Genomic DNA, 20,560 nt, shown 5'->3' on the forward strand with positions numbered 1-20,560 from the left:
ACGGTGACACGCACAACGTTTTGATTTTTCTTCATTGTGTCTCTTTATTTTCACTTAGTCTTGCTGTGTCGTATTCTTCTCTTCCACTATTGCTATGATGGCTGCCGCAAACATGTACCAACCTGCACCATTCTTGAATGATTTTGAAGAACCCAGCATTCCGTGGGAAGAATGGGAGAAAATGTTTGAATCATACATCATAGCAATTGGGGGAGAAAAAGTTAGTGCTTTAAGGAAACAGCACATCCTGTTACACAATGTGGGTCCTAATGGCAGGAAAATATTTGAATCATTACCATAACCTGAAGTTGATGAGGAAGATGATGTATATACATACAATACCACTTTGTTAAAACTACAAAGTCACTTTGGGGACAAAGTAAACTAAGTTTTAGAAAGACATACATTCTTTAGTCGTTTTCAAGGCAAGCAAGAAGGTGTTTCCACTTTTGTTGCAGTTCTTAGAGGACTAAGTAAACTATGCGAATTCCATAACCTTAATGACTCATTGATCAGAGACCAGTGGGTATGTTATACAAACAACAAAGAAATACAGAGGAAATTGTTAGAAAAAAAAAACCTGACCTTCAAGAGGCCTTTAAAATAGCCACATCTATAGAACACACAGCAATTTGCATAAAATAAATCAATTCTTCAGATTCCAATGATAAGGTAGCAGAGATTACCAACCTAGATACAGAGTCAGAAATGTGTAAGATAAAAGAACGATCCTCCCAAAACAAACAATGATAATTGGCGCAACCAAACAGGAGATTCAGAACATTTGAAATGTAAATACTTTTGCTGTGGGAGCAACAATCATTTAGCCAATAATCCAATTTGTCAAGCCAAATCAGCTTGGGGCAGGAAGTGTAACAAAAAGTGGCACCTAGCCCTAGTGGGAGTTTTCCAAAGAAATCTGGGGGAAATGGGATCTCTGATGACAAACTCAAGTCAAGAAACTTATACTACAGATTAATGAAATTGGCAAGAATGACCACCAAAGGTATCCTAATAGCAATGTACCTATTGATGGCAAAAATGTTAAAATGTTTGCAGACTCCTGTTCTCCCTTCACTCTACCGAACTTTTCAGACTTTAAGTCTATCTTAGGCAAAGAACAAGATAAAATATGTAAAGCAGACATCTCACCAAGTGGTTACAATAGAGACCCCATACCAATGAAAGGCATTATCAAATCTTTCATCTCTTTTAAGCAACAGTGAACATATTGCCAGTGAGTTTCAAGAAGTTTTTTCAGAAGATTTAGGGTTACTAAAAGACATTCCACAAAAAATTCAGTTGAAACAGAATGCTAAATCAGTGATACACAAAACTAGACCTATACCCGACCTTATGTGGGAACCTTTGAGTTATCTAGATTAGAAAAATTAGACAATATACAACCCATTGATTGCTCGGAATGGGTTGCCCCCATTGTTATCACGAAAAAGAACCACAGCCAAGATATTAGAATGTATATTGACTTACATGACCTAAACAACAACATCTTGGTGGAAAGGCACCTATTAGCCCGCATCCATGAGATGTTAAGCACTATGGGAAAGGCCACCTATTTCAGTGTTCTTGGTCTATCAATGGCACACCATCAAGTGGAGCCACATCCGGATTTTAGAACACTCACTGCATTCACTACACCAATGGGTACATTCATGTTCTTTTGCATGGCTTTCGGATTTGCATCTGCGGCAGCAGTGTTTCAAAAAATTATGCAACATGCCTTGGAAAATGTTACCAAGACATTATGTTTTCAAGATAATGTATTGATTTATGGTGCTAGCATTGACAAACACAATGAAATTATAAAACAAGTTCTTTCCAGATTCAAAAATGCAGGACTCATATTAAAGAAAGAAAAATGCCAGTTGGGTGTGGAAGCGGTGGAATACTTAGGGCACAACATATCAAGGGAATGATTTACATCAAAATACTGTTCACTAGAAGCAGTAAAAGATGCTCCAGCACCTACAAACAAAGACAAACTGAAGTCAATTTAGGATTGGCAGAGTTTCTGGCAAAATAAGTCAATGATTTTGCTGACCTAAGTTCCAGCCTCAGGGAACTCACAAAGAACCGCACTCACTCACAGTTTTTAAGCAGTTCGAGTCCCAATACGAATAGTCAGCTTTTATGCCCCAACCTCCTCTGGAATAATGACTTTTTTTGTCACTGGATCTGGTTCCTTTAATGGAATCTCTATTTTACTCCTTCTTTTACTCAATCTTCTAAGCTTTCGTTTAACTTTTTCCAATCTTTCCTTTTGTTGGGGAGATCCAGCTGAAGACAATGGCCTTTCATCAATCACTGGGGTGTACACCACATCATAGTACGACGCAAAGGCATCTGCTATGTCGACTCCTGCCAACACCACGGTCCCCTCCCCATCCTGCACCTCCGCGACTCAGGACCGCTCCTGATCCCTACGGTCTAGCCATGCCAGCAGCTTCATGGATTCGTATATCCGGTGTTGCACTGCAAGGGAGTAGAGCCACGCCTCACCCTCCACCAGAGAACGGAGTTCCTGCTGCTTGAGGGCCAGCGTGTGACTACGCTCTGCCGATGGGGCCCCCCTACCTCCCTCTTCAATGCCTCCACCTCCTGCTCCAACTGCGCCATCTGGAGGGCTTCTTCCTTCTTTTTCGCACCAATAAGCGCCTGGACCTGACCCCTCATAACGGCCTTAAATACTTCCCATAAGGTCACCGGAGAATCGACCAAGCCCTGATTTTCATCAAAGTATAGTTGGGAGCCCTCCCTCAACTTGTCAACAATTGAATCGTCTTTGAGGTACCATGTGTCTATTCGCGGGTAGGTCGCCCTTGCCGTTACTGCCCCCTTGAGAGTGATACCCACTGCTATTCCCCTGGCCATAATGCACAAGTCTACAAAGTCTCCCACCTTGTCCACCCTAGCAAAGATGTGAGGTGATGTACTTGCCAGATATCACTGAGGCCCAGCACTGAGGTAAAACCACGCAATCCCGCCCCCCCCTGTGGCTCTGTCCCTCCCACGAGCGGTCCAGATCAGAATTCATAACTGCATTTGTGTCAACTCCCAGAATCAGTGTACCCCATGGGAGCTTCACCAAATGGGACCCAAGCTTTGTGTAGGTCGGGCATGCAACCCCGGTGGAATATAGCAGGAGTTAAACACTAGAGTGCCACCAGGCAGCCTGAGTCCTCCTCCCACTTGCACGTGACAACCAGAGGGAGAGCAGTGCGCATTAGAATCCCAACCCCCCTGAGTGGGCCAGCAGCTTGTAGCCGAACCGGTCCAGTGCCTTGCAAGTATTTCCTCTCAAGTGAGTCTCCTGTAGGAGAACTACATCCGGGCCATGTCGCTTCAGATACTGCAGGACCAACGTGCATTTCATTTTATTGCCTAATCCATTGACATTCCATGACCAAATGCTTAACCTAGACTGATCACCCATTGAAGTACAGAGTCCTAGAATGCGCCGGATCCCCTACACCCCACTTCTGAATGCCGACTACTACACTATATATCTGCGAGGTGTAAACGCCATAAACCAAACAAACAATCCCACAACACCCCTCTCCTCACCCCCAACCACACCCCCCACCCTGCCTCCCTGATAAGTGGGCCCCCAACCACCCACCATCGTAATATGCAGAGTGCCTGTCGCCCCATAAACCCCACTAACAATCAAATGAGGGAACGTAGAGCTGCAGCCGCAAAAGAAGTCATACTGTAGGAACGGATTATACACCCCTTAAAGAAAGCCTATCTGAAGGTCCCCGTCCCCCACACTCCTCCCCACATTTGACCCAGTGCCGAAGTCTCTAGGAGTCCATCAAGTGGCTCAGTAACAGTTGGAACCTCCCAAGTCCATAGACCTCCACGGATCCATGGCCCTGCACCCTCCAGATATTAAGAGGCCGGGACGCCGGTGGCATGCCGCCCCCCCTTACTTTCAACGACCAGACCCCTCTCAGTCAGTGCAGCTCACTTCTGTCACTTCGGAGTAGAGTGCCCATCAGGAAGGAGATCTTGCAACGAGGTGGGGCCAGCCCGGGCCCCTATTATTCTGGGAAGGACGTTGCGAGCCACCCCGGCGGCCCACGGTCTGCCATCCCTCCATCCGGTCATTCGCTTCCTCTGGTGAATCAAAGAAATATGCCTTCTCTCTTTTCTAGGACCTTGAGGCATGCGGGAAACAGCATCATGTACTTTACTCCTTGGTCCCTCAGTACAAGCTTAACCCCCTCAAATGACCTGGTTGACGCTGCACATTTAGCGTGAAGTCCGGGAAGAAGCGATGGTGGCGGTCTCGATTTGGAAATCACCGGACACCCTTGAAGCCTGCAGGATGGCATTGCAGTCGCGATAACTCAGGATCCACGCTATGATGGTGCCTGGGGCATCCCCCGGATTTGGCCACCCCCCCCAGTGCACGATGGCTCGCTCGACCGAGAAGAATTTAGAGAGACGTTTCGGCTTGAGGTGGTTGAGAATTAGGTCCTCCACAAAGTAGTCCGTGGAGGGGCCCTCCATTCCCTTCGGGACTCCCATGATGCGGATATTGTTACGCCTCGCCCGGCCCTCCTGATCCTCAAGGCAGGTGGTGATGTCGGCCTGATTTTTCATAAATGCAGCAACTTGCTCCTCAAGCCTCTTCGTCTTCAATTGCAGGCGGCCGATACCGCTCTCAGCCTCTGATACCTTGTCCAACATTTTGCTGAAGTCCGCTCGCAGCATATTAACCTCCTCCGTGACGGAGTCAAGCTTAGGCTCCATGGTGCCCCGCATGTCTTTTAGGGCTCTGTGCATTTCCTGGACGGCGAACATTATGTCCTTGAGCAAAGGATCTGGCCCATCTCCTGCCGCCTCACTCTGCAAACGTTGACGTTGCGAGCCCTCCTACTTATCCATGCTGACGGTGTATTTATCCATAGAGTTCGCTTGGCTCTGGGTCTATGGACTGTTGCGGCCCATGATTCGATCTCCCACCTCGCCACTCACTTGTCGCCGGCTGGGCCCCACTCCATGGCCTGAATACGGCACGCTCCGCAAGGCCCCACGTGGCCCACTCCTCTACACCGTCGAAACACACACTGCGGGCCCACACTGTGACTTAGAGCCCACGCAGCAGGCCCAGTCCACCAGGCCCCCACCGGGCAGCACAACCGCTCAATCCCAGGGTCCTGAGGGTGCCTCAGGCCCGGCAGTCTGGCACTTCATGCCCAGCGAGCTGCTGCTTGCACAGTCCTGGCCCCGCTCTCACCACCGCAGGCCTCCGCTTGCCCAGTGCAGCCCGGTGTAGCAGGCCCGCCAACGCAGCCCACCAGTCTCAGCCAAACCACCAGCCTCCAGTCTGTCCCGGCCTCCTCCAGCCCTCAGCTGCCCATCAGCAGTGGGCTCTCCACTGTCCCAAGTTGGCTTCTGGGGGGGCCTCACCCCTTTCGCTAGCGGCCGCTGATGGGGACCCTGGGCCCTCCTTGTTCCCTCGCCCAGCCCAATAATGCCAAATTCAGGCCCCACTGTGCAGGCCCAGATGTGTCCTGCTTACCCCTGCACTAATAGTGGACTGAGTTCAGCGAGACCCCTGCAATCACCTCCACTGACGGGGACCACGCTGGAGCAGCCAATCACAGGCCGAGGATGACACAGCTGCTCACACATCGACAGAAAGGGGAAGAGCGGGCACACTCCAACAAGCGTCCGCCTTCTCTCTGTTCACTGCTGGCACGAGCCCTCAGTCTCCGAGCCCCGCTGTCGCCGCCGCCATTTTCTCTCTGACAAGCTCCACAGCCGCGATTGCCAGTGGCCGCCACAGGACGACAGGGGCCGTAACTTCTCACGGACACTGCCCGCCACTTCACTACTGCTTCCGACGGCGGTAGGTACCAACAGAGGATACGGATTATGCCGGATCAGGGTTGCATAGAAAGGCTATGGCTCGCTACTCTCCTAGTGTGCGGCCATCTTCCTTGACTACATGCCATCCCCCCAATTTTGTAGTAAAATTGATCAAAAACATTCATGGGGGGATAAAAAAAGGAAGAAACATCTTTTTTGACCCATCCCATTAACTTCCGTTAATTTGGACCCATTTTAGTTATTCAGTATGAATTCAGACATTCCTGGACTAGGCTTAATTTTCGATGGTCTGCTAAATTTCATGCGGATTAATCAGAATCAAAGGGCCTGAGTCCAATGTCAGATGGACCGGAGTCCATTCGATATCAGTCAGGAACTGTAAACGAACAACCACCTGTCGTCGTTTACAGATCTGCAAGTAGTATACAACCAAACACTGTGTGGTCGCATGCCTATACCTTTCAATGAGAGCATGCATTCAGAATGGAATGCATGCTCTCATTGAAACAGTTCATCCCTGCACCCCATGATAGGTAACTCAAGGTGCCTGCCACTAGGTGCAGGGATTAAGAGAGGGGCACCATAGGAGCCCCCTAAGCTGTCATTCAGGGGTCATATACTTATAGGGGGCACCGCTGGGGGCCCCCACACACAGTTTCCCTCTGGTTTTTTGTGGCAGAAAGACTGGCTCAAAAAGGCAGTGGTTAACTGCCATCGTACTCCATCGGCTGGAACAAGCTGGCCAAGAGAGTACTGAACATGACATTACCCCCCCCCCCTGTCCACTTTTAATACAACTATGTCAAGACAGGAATGTAACTTTTTAACTAAACTCAAGTAGTTTATTTTGGATGGATCCGGTGTTTCCCCCACCTCAAAACGTGTGTACAGTCAGTTTCTTTAAATCCTGAACTCACAGATCAGAGATTGTATTTATAGAATCCTTTGGGACCATGTGTAGGAAAACTGACTTAGGTTTAAATGTACTGACCAGTCTCCTAAACACATATACATCCTGCTCTCTGTCCAAAACATGATCTGTAAGTTCAGTCGCATGTGCCCTGGATAAACTGTCCAGGTCATGTAATGAAATAAAATCTGAAACCTTTAACCTCTCACCACCCATTGGGACCTCTTTCTCTACCACTCCAGTTTTTCTGCAGGTTGCAAAGAACTTAGCTAACCTTAACTTGCGCATGAATTTAAAACAGTAAATCCTTGTTTGGACTGTAGGTGAGTAGGGTCTGCTTCCTATGGTTACCCCCACTTTTTGCTGTGTTTTACTGGTTTTTCAACTTTAGTCTGGCTGTGGCCCTGCTAATCAGGACCACAGCCTAGCTATTCTCTCTCTAAATTGATACCATGCAATTTAGCTACATCCCAGATTGGTTCCTGAGTTACCTTGTGAGCCCCTAGTATATGGTACCTTAGGTACCAAGGGCATAGGTACCCCAGAAGCCTACCAGGGTCTGAAGCATGTATAATGCCACCGCTGTTAAGCCTTCCAAAATGGCACCACAGGTCTCCACTTGCAGCCTGGATAAGGTGGTGTAAACACCCCTTACTGAGTTATAGTATACCTATAACTACCTATACATATAGACACATATTAACCTATAAGTCACTCCTATGGCAGGCCTTGACAATCCTGAAGGCAGAGTGCTTGGTTTTGTTTGAGAGGGTGCCCTAGCATGAGCTGAGCCCCTCTGCAGCTTTCGGAAATCCCTCCTTATAGGTCTTCTATGATATAGCCATACCATATACTCTTAAGTGCATTATAATCCTTGCGGTTAATGCTAACTTTGGTTTGGCTTTATCAAAACATGTCGTGTTTGGTGTCAAACACTTTCAAATACTACCCCCCCTCACCAGTTCTGGTGGCGGGGGTAGCATTCCACCCTTTTTGAGGGAGAAGCCATGGACCCACTGGTATACCCAGTTAAAGTTTAAAAGAGCCTCAGCATCATAAAGTGGCTGCTTCTGCCACAGACACAAGTCTGACCTTCTGCTGCTGGACGAATCCCTGGCAGGGGAGGCCTGGACAATAGGTTTCCTGTCCGGGGAGGTGCCAGCAATTCCCCAGACAAGCTTTAGTGTATTGGGACAGGGTGGGTTGCATTCAGTGAATGCTTTTCAGACACTGCCTGGGGCACACAAGGTGCTCCATGCATTTCCCAGTTCAAACCGGTTGCTGGGGAACTCAGCCCCAGCTCTGGTGCGAAACTGGACAAAGAGGAAGGGGTGTAATCTGAGGAACTATTAAGGGTGCTATCAGTTGACATAAGTTGCCCCAATAATTTGATTCTAATCGGATTAACATTTCATGATAGTTTTCAATTGAATCACTGTTTTTTGTCTCTTCTGTATAATTTTTATATTTTGTATATCACTGAAGAAATGTTGTTTTTAATATTATGAATTTGTGATTTGATGTCATTCCATTTTTAAATGCATATTGTTATAATTGTATAACAAATTCATAACCAACTCTACACCAGATAAATTTAATTAATTTTTACTTAATTTATGTTATGTTTAATTCATGCACATTCTGAAATCCGACACTGGAATGAATGAGGAGTGTTTGAACGTAGATATCCCTACTATGCAAGGTGTTTCACTTAAGGGGCATTCCTTTTGTTGATTACGTCAGTACTCAGCCCCTTGGTTGTCAGGTCACTCCCTTTTGTCTTCTTGATTTGTGTGTAACCACCCCCTCCCCTGGCCCTCCAATAGGTGGGACCTTAGAGTTAGTCAATCCCCTAAACTTAGTAAAAGTATTGGAACCCAGTCCCCAGGACTTTAGATTACCCTGGACGAAACTCTGAAAAAGATGAAATCCTGGACCTTTGACATTCCATATCGACTGGAAGACGGAAGAAATCTCCCTTGGATTCAAGGAGCTACCCCCCTGTTCAAACAGGCACAAATAAGAGCATCTTGCCAGTCTGCATTTTTTTAGGCTCCCGCCGGATCCCGAAGAATCTGTGACACAGGACAAAGACTTCCAGACGTATCTGAGGCCGACACGAGATCCCAGCATAGCTGAGACATGTAGCTGACACGAGAGACGTGGGACCGGAACTCTTGAACATCCTGCAAGTTTGCAACTGCACCTACTTCCCGAAGTTTCCAGAAGCTGAGCAATGGGCTATTTGTAGCCCTTGCCCCAAGCACCTTCTGCACGGAAGCTGTGAGACCTGCATTCCATGAGTGTCCTGTGAGTCCACTTTCTTCAACGCAGCTCGAGGCTCCTTCATGATCTCTAGTCGATTGGCTAGTGGGTCCCCACGAAGGACAATCCGTTGTTTCTTGGGCTTTCCTGGTTGCTCCAGACGTGCCCTGACTTCCCTCCAAAGGGAGAGTCCCTCAGACCTTGTTGGTCTGCACCTAATCCAATCGTGTCTTCTTGCGTGGGTTGCTGTTGCCGAGGCTTTTTGGGTCCAATATGGATTCTGAGGCTGCAGCACTCAACATCCTTCATGGGACTACTCAAATCCAGCTCCTGGTCCTCGTGGCTGAAGAGTCAAGGTTCACCTAATTTACTTGAAAGCACCCAACATCAGCTGGCATCTTCCTGTCGCCATCCTGGTCACAGGTTAGTGAACCAGACTCTGTCCCCTCTGCTTTCAGGTTCTTCAGATCTCCGATCCACCCTTGGATCCACCGCAACACTTTTCCTCCGGTTGCCTGCAGCACTTCTTCACAGCTCTCCATTGGAATCGATGACGAAACCCGACATCAAAAGACACCTATGCACCCAGTGGGTCTTGACTCTCGAAGTGTCTAAGTCTGAAAGGGTTCCATCGTAGTTCACTCCCAAGTGTCCTTAATCTTTAAAATTGTAACGCGCTTTTCCTCCGTAGAAGTCAACGGTGATTCGCGGCTGTGTTTAGACACTGCACGTGTCCCCCGTGGTTCTCCTGCGTCCCTTCCTTGGGTGGTTCCTGCATGCCCCAGCAGTTCTACAGGCCCTATGCCTCACTTCTATCCCTCATGTGGGGGCATATTACCAACCAATAGAGATAATTTTTGTCTCTAACTTGTTTAGAGACAAAAATTATCGCCGCACATCGGCGATTTTTATCGCAGATAAACCTTGCTATTAGCAAGGTTTATCGCAAATGCGATAAAAAACGGCCGCAATGCATGAATATCGCTGAAAAGGCAGCGATATTCATGCATTATCGAGCAAATGCTCTTAGCCATGTTATCCACCTCCCATTGGTTAACATGGCTAAGAACTGCTCAGGGCAGGTGTTAGCTTTTGGAGATATTCGCGCTTAGCGCGAATATCTCCAAAAGTTGGTAATAGGAGATAGCGACGTTAGCGACTGTTTCCAGTCGCTAACATCTTGGCACGCCCACTTTGCATGTCATTAGTGATAAATATCACTGACATGCAAAGCGGGGCCCAAGATGGTCGCTATCTCCTATTAGCTGTCACTAACTGGTGTTAGCGACAGCTTGGTAATAGGGAGATAATTTTATCTCCGATTTCTTGGCTTTTAAAGCCAAAAAAGCGGAGATAAACCCCCTTGATAATATGCCCCGTGGTTCCTATACCACTATTTTAGTATATGGTTTGTGAGGCCCCTAGGGCAAAACGTATACTGTGATATTTACTGTGTGCTATTAAAAGTCCTTGTATTGTACTTTGCCTCTAGCCTCATAAAGAGACCAGAGGGGATATGTTTAGAATACATACATAAATATTTGATATATTCCTTGTGTGGTGTACTTTCATTTGATCATTCAAGAGAATATAGACTGGTAAAATTAGCTGCTTTACATTCCTTCAAGAGTAGGGGCGATATGTATGAAAGTACAGAATTGCGATTCTGAATCTGCGAAATTTACCTTATCGCACATTCAGAATCGCAATTCAATATGTATGAAACAAATCGCTAATAAATAGCGATTTCTTAAAAATCGCTATTTATTAGCAATTTCCCCAAATGCGAATCCTTAACATGTAGGAATCGCATAATATGCGAAATCGCTATGGAAAATCGCAGTTTGTGTGAAAATTCGCTTAAATGTTTGATAAATCGCAAAATTGCGATTTTCTAGAATGACCCAATCAGGAACTCTGGTGCAGCATGATGACATCAAAACCAGGAAGTGATTGACTACCCATGCTGCACCTGACTTCCTGATTCAGAGGCAGAGGCAGAGTGAAGGTGTGTTTGGAACAGTGCAGTGTGCACCTGGAGAAACATGGCTGAGAGTGGAGACACACCCAGGCAGGAATCCCAGCAGCAGGAAAGTGAAAGCTCAAGGAAAAGAAAACAAAAGTTTTCTGAGGCTGAATTGGAGGCTCTGATCCATGAAATGGTGTCAAACCATGAATTACTTTTGGAAGGAAATCCAGGGAGGTGCCAGAGAGTCGCAAAAGGAAGATCTGGGAAGAAATACAGCACAAGGTGAATGCTGTGGGTGTGACACCACGGAGTGTGGAGGACCTCAGAAAGCGCTGGTACGACCTGCGCCTGCGCTCCAAGGAAAAACTAGCTGCCAGGCTGGAGCAGTCCAGGTTAACAGGTGGTGAGACCTCATCTGTTTCGGATTCCACACCCCTGGAGGAACTGGTGGAGGGGACCCTGCAACCAGAGAGTGTGGGAGGAGTGGCTGATTTGGACATCTCTGACCAGCCAGCATCTGGAAAAGGAAAGAACGATGCCCTCACACCCTTAACACCCCCCAACACGCCCCAGAAGTGAGCCAGGGTCAAGATACAAGATAGGTAGTCCAGAGCAGGCACACAGGCAGACCCAGCAATGCATCATGGGAGATGTAGTCTCATGTAAATCAATGTTTTAAATTTGCAGCTAAAATAGTCAAACATATATTCTGCCTGGCTTGGCAGTGAAACAAGACACCAATGTACATGTAATAGGTGTGAAAATTTTATTTATACAGTGCAAGTCAGTGCAGTCAATTAATGTGTGCTGTTCTGTCCACAGCACCATCTTCGACACAGCCCTCAGGCAGTGTGACAGTTACTGATTCAGGAGAAGCAGGCCAAGATGTCAACACAGATGTGGAGGACAGCCCTGTGACCACTCACAGACGAAGAAGGAGACACATTGTCAGACCTCTAGCGCCAATTCAGGATGACGCAGATAAAAGTGGCGAAAATGTAACACATGTGGACACACAGCCAGAGCAACAAGGACCCGCAACAGAACAGCATGTCCCACGAAGTGCAGCCAGGCGCAGACGACGCACGGCCAACATTTTTGAAGGGCGAGGCAAGGAATCAGTTTATGCAGGACTGGAACTCAACATGTTGCAGGTGCAGCGTCTGCAGGCAAAAAACCTAAAGCTTTTACAAAGGGAGGTGAGGGAGGGCTTCCGTGCACTCAGGAATGACATGAAGGATGGCCTACAGGCCGTATGCGATGAATTGCGTACTGAGGGTAGTGCTAGGCGCAGAGGTTGGCAACGCCAAGACAGGTACACCCGGGCCATCAACCGCCTGGCGGCTACATGTAGCATCCAGGCCAGGCGCAGCATTGAGATGCAGCGGCAATTCACCCATGCTGCACAAGACATAGCAAATGCGCTCACGCAAGTGACCACTGCTGTGGATGAGTTGCGCCAAGTACGCACAACAGGGTCAGGAGTACTGACTCCAAGCGAAGAAGATAATCAGTCAGTTAGGAGCAGCACCACCTCACCGCCAACCTTAGAGAGATGCCGTAGTGGCAGAACCAATAGGGCTACACCTTCAAATGAACATTAGCCTGTGCATTATCTAACTTGTGAGTCACACCTTTACTGTTCTGAGCACTGTGAATGTAACATGTGCTAATTATATATTGTATGACTACTGTACGTTTTCAGTTGATACATATGCTATTAAGGATTAAAATCAACATTCACACTTACATGACTTGGCATTGGGTCGTTTTTCCTTACCTAGAAATAGTTGTGCGTAATCTCATGACGCTGCAACAGCTCTACCAGCTACCATACGTCCAGGTCCAGGCTCCTCTACATCAGAGGATCCTGAGTCACTCAGCTCCACTGGTGTCCCTTTTCTCGTTGCAATATTATGGAGCATGGCACAAGCCACCACTATTTTACAACACGTATTGGGGCTGTATTGGAGTGCACCTCCACTTTTATGGAGGCACCGGAATCTGCTTTTCAGGATCCCAAATGTCCGTTCGATGGTGCCTCTGGTAGCAATGTGTGCCCTGTTGTACCTGCGTTCACTTGCATTGTTGGGATTGAGGTAGGGAGTCAAGATGAAATCCCGTACTGCATAAGCACTGTCACCTGTGGGTTAGATAAAAATATGTTAGCCTGTGACATGCACATGGTAGTTGGTAGTAATGACCCCTATGTCTGAAAGTATTTACCGAGTTGGTATCCCTCGCCAAACTCCGCTCTTGAGAGTCTACGATATATCCCACTGTGTCGGAAGATGAATGCATCATGTGTGCTGCCAGGGAACTTTGCTACGATGTCAGTAATGATGTGTTTTGCATCACACACCACCTGAATGTTCAATGAGTGGTAGCATTTCCGGTTTCTGAAGATGTATTCATTGCTTGAGGGGGGGGGAAATAGCAACATGTGTGCCATCTATGCATCCTATCACGTGTGGGAAATGCGAAATTTGATAAAAGTCCTGCTTTGTCTGTGCTATTGCCTGTGGTGTGCTGGGGAAGTAAATGTGATGTGGCATCCTCTGAACCATGGCATCTAGGAAGGCATGGAAGAATCGCGAAAGGGCATTTTGTGACACCCCTCCTGCTGAGGCAATCACCCCCTGAAAACTTCCAGAGGCCAACAAGTGTAATGAACACAGGACCTGTATTTCAGTGGAGATGGCATTTGTCCTGCGTGTGGGGTGTTCAAGATAGGGTCTGAGTTCTGCTATTAAATCATTTATGCTGTCTTCCTCAAGCCTGTAATGGGTATAGAGCTCCTCCTCAAGGCGCTGGGAGATGGTGACGCGCAAACGGAATATCCTCTCCTGCCGTAGCCTCCTCTGTGCAGCAGCTCTCAAACGCATCCTCCTAGCTATGATGTAAAGGCCCGTCATTGTGGTAAACAGTTTTTTGAATTCTGTTGCTGCTTAAATAGTTTGCACCTAGTTACCACCTGCTCCTACTTGGTGGTAATTGCGATTCTGTATTTTGCGAATCTTCAAAATTCGCTATTTGCGATTTTTTCATACATCTCATTGTGAAATTTTTTTGCTAACTTTGCTGATCTGCGATTTTTCTGTGATTTGCTACATTTGCGATTTTCCATTTGCGATTTTCGCAAAATATCAATTCGCAAATGTACAATATCGCTAATTATTCGCAGATTGGCACTTCTCGCTAACAGTGGAATCACATTTTTTGCGATTCCTTAAATTCAATGGCTTTTGCATTCATACATGCCGATGAGCTTTTTCGCATTCGCAAAGACCGAAATTCTGCGAATTTCGGCCTTTGCGAATGCGAAAATGCTTGATACATATCGCCCTTAGCCTGAAGGCTGCTCTCCACAGCTACCACTAGGATAGCTTTCTATAAAGGTTGTCTAAACCTACCATCAATAAGGGTCGTTTGGACTGGTGCAAGGTGCCCACTAGAATAGCCAACTTCTCACATGGACGTAGTCCAAATTCTCGGAAACACAAGAAGATAATCCATGTGACAGAATGTTAATTTCTCCTGTATTTAATTCAAGGTCAGTTAGATTTATTACATTGCAATCAGAATCGTCCAAAGTCATTTGGTCTCTATATGTGCTGCCTTGCTTGTCATTTACTTTACTGACCTCCTGCGCTTCCTCTGCCTCTTAAGCCTCCTCAATATGTTCTTTCTTGACTAGCTAATGGTCTGAGGTTTGTGTTTCTGTCTGACCTTAAAAAACAAAGTTCGGATTCCACTGTGGGTATCACTTGTCCGCCATCATCATTATCTGTATCAACCTTTAAACTGAGATCTGAGCTGGTTCCCTCATTGCTAGGCTGTGGCTTCAATTGCACACTGTGTGACAGCTTCTGTGGCCTGATGCCTTCACATCTTTTGTGAAATGGGAAGATTTAGCCCAGATTGTAATCCAGCTTGTCTCGCCCAGATTTTGTTGCTTTGCAATCTTTAATGATGTCTTCATACTTTATGACTGTATCTTTCATCTCAGAATGCATCTTCTTAATTACATCCTGATCTGGTAGTTGATTTAATTCCTTGTTAAGGAGATCAATTTCACTCAAAAGCGCTTGCCGATCAATATCAGCATATTTCACTACTATACTCTGCCTCAGCTTAGAAAAATCAGCGTTCTCTGCCCATTCTTTTAACATCTCTGGATGTGGATTCTTGTAGGTTGGTGCTCCTAATATCCTTAAACCCCTTGGTACTCTGCCAAATTCTAGGTATCGGGTTACGGACCTGCCCTCCCAACATTTGGATGTCTCGTGTTTTGTGACTTTCTCCAATGTCTTAAAGATCTCCTTAACTCCTTTGGGCTTCATTGGGCTGCCTATTGCACCAGCCCTGCTCGGTTCCTCATTAATGTCCTCATCACTGACAAGCCTTTAAGCCTCTGTCTCTCTCTCCCTGATCCAGTCCATGTTTAACTTGCAACAATGTTGCCAACAGCCAGCTTCTGTATAAGTATGGGCGTAAAATCCGTTCTGCTCGTTTCAGTATCCAGTAAGCCCAGTGTTAGTGGTGGGTGCATAATACAACTGTTTCTGTGAGTTTTGTTGAACTTAAATCTCATTTACGTCATGGAATTTTTGCTCACTTTTATATGTGGATTTTTATTTTTATTTTGGGGTGCCTGTAAAGCCACACTAGCCAATAGGCCCAGTGGTAGTGAGTGGTGCATGGACCAAGTCTTTCTGTGGGGTGTCTTGAATTTAAACATCATTGAGGGCATGGATGGCATTGGATTGTGGTGATTTGTGTGTGTTTTTCTACTTTTTGGGGTGTTGTTGGGGACTGGCCATTTGGGTGGGGTCCATTATGAGGCCTGGTCCAGGCAGGGCCTGGCCATGTGGTGGGGGTCAAAGGGCCATTTTGAAGCCGGGCAGTGTGCTCAGGCCTGCACCCAGTTTGCCTTGCTTTCATCCATTATGCCCAGGGGTACTCAGTGGTGCATGGACCAAGTCTTTCTGTGGGTTGTCTTGAATTTAAACATCATTGAGGGCATGGATGGCATTGGAATGAGGTGATTTTTGCGTGTTTTTCGACTTTTGGGGCTGATGTTGGGGCCTGGCCATGTGGGTGGGGGCCATTTTCATGCCTGGTCCAGGCAGGGCCTGGCCATGTGGTGGGGGTCAAGGGGCCATTTTGAAGCCAGGCAGTGTGTTCAGGCCTGCATCCAGTTTGCCTTGCTTTCATCCATTATGCCCAGGGGTACTCAGTAATGCATGGACCAAGTGTTTCTGTGGGGTGTCTTGAATTTAAACATCATTGAGGGCATGGATGGCATTGGATTGGGGTGATTGGTGCATGGACCAAGTCTTTCTGTTGGGTGTCTTGGATTGAAACATCATTGAGAGCATGGATGACATTGGATTGAGGTGATTTTTGTGTGTTTTTGGACTTTTTGGGATGTTGTTGGGGCCGGGCCATGTGGGTGGGGTCCATTTTGAGGCCTGGTCCAGGCAGGGCTTGGCCATGTGGTGGGGGTCAAGGGGCCATTTTGAAGCCAGTTAGTATGCTCAGGCCTGCACCCAGTTTGCCTTGCTTTCAAACATTATGCCCAGGGGTACTCAGTGGTGCATGGTGTAGGAGAGTAGGGTCTGCTATCCTATGGTCACCCCACATTTTTGCTTTTTGCTTCACTGGTTTCTGACTTAATGTGGCTGTGGGCCTGCCAATCAGACACACAGCCTGCTGTTCTCTCTCTAAATTAATGCCAATGCACTCTAGGTGCATTACCAATTGGAACTGGTTTACCTTATAGGCCCCTGTAACAGTGTACCCTAGGTACCCAGGGCATAGGTGTATCCAAGGCCTACCAGGGGCAGCAGCATGTATTGTGCCACCCCTGGCCTGGCCTAGATATTTGACACAACTGGCTGATCACTCAGCTGGGGTAAGTTGGTGTAATCACCTCTTACTTAGGTATAGTATATCTATATCTAACCTATATGGACACATGTTAACCTATGAGTCACTCCTATGGAAGGCCTCGACAATCCTGGAGGCAGAGTGCTTGGTTTCATGTGAGTTGGTGCTCTGGCATGAGCTGAGCCTGTCTGCAGCTTTCGGAAAAACGTCCTTCAGCTGTTTCATGATATTGCCATACCATATACTCTTAAGTGCATTATGAACCTCGCAGTTAATTGCTATGTTTGGTTTGGCTTTATCAAAACATGTCAAGTAAGGTGTCATATGAATTGGAATACTACCCCCTCGCCAATTCTGGCAACGGGGGTAGCATTCCACCCTTCTAGAGGGACACGACATGTACCTAACCTGAAACCCGGGTAAAGTTAAACACGAGCCTCAGCATCACAAAATGGATGCTGCCACCACAGACACAAGTCTGACCTCCTGCTGCTGGGAGTCCTTCCAGCTTGGGAGGCTTGGACAAAGGGTTTTCTGTCAGGGGAGTTGCTTGCACCACCCCAGACAGGATTTTGTGTAGTGGGTTTGGGAGGGCTGAAAAGAATGAGACATGCCTGGGCCACACAAGGTGTCACTGTGCATATGTCAGTTCAAACCGGTCCTGGGGCTCTCCAGCCCCAGTCCTGGCGCGAAACTGGACAAAGGAAAGGGGGTGTAACCACACCCCTTCCTGGTCCCACCCAGAGGAGGGACCTAGCAGGTAATCCGGTCCCTAGATTTGGTTTAAGAGTAGGAGCTGTGTCCCAAGACTTCAGATCATCCTGAACTCGACTTGAAACTAAGAAGAAAACTGGACTTCGACATTCTGCCGCACAGAAGACTTAAGAGCATCTCCCTTGTGGCCAAGGAGTGACCACCCTGTGAATACAGGCACCATCCAGCAACTTGATGTCTGCTTTGCCACCGCCTCCCGCCGGAGCCCCAGCCCAGAGCCCAACAAGACCTGGTTTCCCAGACATCTCCAAGCTCGATCCACAGTCCCTGAAAAGAAGAGACCCGTGGAGGTATCGAGAGACGTGGGACGGGCCATCTTGAAAGACCCCCGAGAAGCTGACTGCGCAGCACCCGAGGCATCCTTAATACTGTGCTTTGGAGTTTGAGAAGCCCCACCACCGAGCAGCATCTGCACCGAAGATCAGCCCCCCAGCATCTCCACGATCTGCGTGGGGCCCTTTTGCATTTTGCCACCCGACGCGTCATCCCGGTTACTGGCCCATTGGCTCGTAGCCATCTTGGCGACAAAATCGACAATAAACACCGCTGGTCTGGTTGCTCCAGACTGTCCCTCGCTCCTGTAAAAAGGAGCAGCCCCTCTGACCTTGCTGGTCAGAGCAATGAGCTTTCTTCACTTCCTGCGTGGATCGCTTTTGCAAAGGCCTGTTTGCTTCAATCAAGTTTCCGACACCGCCATCAGCGAGAGCCTTCGCGGGACAGCTCGTGATCAACTCCTGGACGTCGCTGACCTCTTTGTGTCTACGTGGCTGCAGAGACAAGCTTCCTTTCTTCACCTGTTGGCACCCGACATCGCCTGGTTCCCTCCTGGTTCCACGGTAGTCTCTGGCTAGTGACTTTGAACATTGTTCCCTCTGCTTTCAGGTCTTCACATTTTCAGATCCATCCTTGGATCCACCGGAACTCTTCTTGACGGGCCACCTGCAGCAGCTTCATCTTCAGGCTCCATTGAACCACACGACGAAACCCGACGCACTTTGAACCCTATGCACCCGCTTCCTGTGGGTGAGGTAACGCTGGCACTCCGGTGCTCCTGTTGAGAGAAACATCTCTAGTGTCTAGGTTTGAAGTTGTTAGGTTCTGGTCCATCCGGTAGGTTCCCTTTGCAGTAACTTTGTACTTTATCACGCACCCATTGAAAGTCTATGGGCGCCCGCGTGTAACTTCAAGTACTGCACACGCATCCCGTGGGCCTACTGGTCACTAACTATTGTTAGCTCCTCGTAGTCCCAGCGATTCCCAAGGCCCTAGGCCTTCTTCCTTTCAGATACGTGGTTCTTATACCACTATTTTAGTATATGGTTTTAGGGGCCACCAGGGCCTATCCATATTGTGCAACTTTTGTGTATTTAAACCCTGTTTTGTTTTAACACATTTGCTTCTGTGCTCATAAAGAGTATAGGGGATACTTGTAGTAAATAAATATATATATATATATTTTCAATATATCTGTGTGGTGTCCTTTCATTTGGTATTCAAGGAGAGTGTATATGGTAAAACAGCTTTCTTCACATGCCTTTACAGAGTTTAGCCTAAGACTGTTTTGTCCATGCTACCACTAGGATAGCTGGTCTATAAGGTTGACTTGCTTGGCATGGTACAAGGTGATTAATAGAACTAGTGAGCATCATATACCAGGCCAACATCTCACAGGGGTTATTAGGTCCAGTCCTAAATTGGTTTGCCTATTTCATTCAAAATAGATCTCAAAGAATCTAAATCAATAATAACTTATGTCCATACACAAATCTGAAATCACATTGAGCATTTCCAACTACTCCACCAACACCAATCAGGCTTCAGATCGTGTCACTGTACCGAAACTGCATTAACACACATGGTAGATGATGCCTTAAGAATACTTGACCAAAACAAACCTTGCCTAATTATTATGCTGTATCTTTACTCGGCGTTTGAAAAAGTCAAACCCGACAAACTAATCAACCTGCTAGAAACAAGGATGGGGTTATTAGGTCCAGTCCTAAATTGGTTTGCCTCTTTCCTTCAAAATAGATCTCAAAGAATTTAAATCAATAATGACCTTTCCAACAGTAAGCTGTTCTCTATTGGAGTTCCACAAGCATCTGTACTTTCACCCACTCTCTTCAACGTCTGCCTGGAAGCTCTCAGCGAAATTCTGAAATAATTCGACATTCAATATCATATGTACGCGGATGATACACAACTGTATATGAAAATATCCTCTCAGGATGAAATAACTACCCTCAGCCATGTTCTTTTGGAAACTCAGCAGTGGTTAGCTCACAACCACCTTATGTTAAATACGTTCGAAAAAGAATTCCTCCTGCTTGCCCTCCATAACCACACTGCATGCATTCAGGACTGGCTCAAGCAACTAACAGCACTCAATTGCACCCCTCATATTGTGAGCTCCGCTAGATCACTCAGCTTAATCCTAGAATGCTTGAATATTCAAGATCACATCAGTTCAACAACAAGATGAGCCCATCACCAACTATGCGCAGTAAGGAAAAGCAAACCTTTCCTGCCACCTACTGACCTGAAACAGGCTGTCCAATCCCTAGTTATCTCCTGTTTACATTTCAGAATTGCTACTTTTGCAGGTCTACCCAAAGCTGAATTAGCCGCTTTAATGGCCACTCTGAACTCTGCTGCCAGACTCGTCACCATTTCAAGAAATCATAACCACATCACACCAGACCGACGCCATCCTAACTGGCTCACCATCGATTTTAGGATCAGGTATAAAATTGCCTGGCTAATGCATAAATAACTTCATCAGAACATCCCCACTTATCTGGCAAATAAAAATCAGGTAGGAATCACAAACTAAGAAGTTCACAAACTTTACTGCTGAAATCACCAAAGTTAAAAAACAGAAAAGAACG

This window comes from Lissotriton helveticus, chromosome 2_1 (assembly GCF_964261635.1).
Source record: "Lissotriton helveticus chromosome 2_1, aLisHel1.1, whole genome shotgun sequence".
NCBI classification, from domain to species: Eukaryota; Metazoa; Chordata; class Amphibia; order Caudata; family Salamandridae; genus Lissotriton; species Lissotriton helveticus.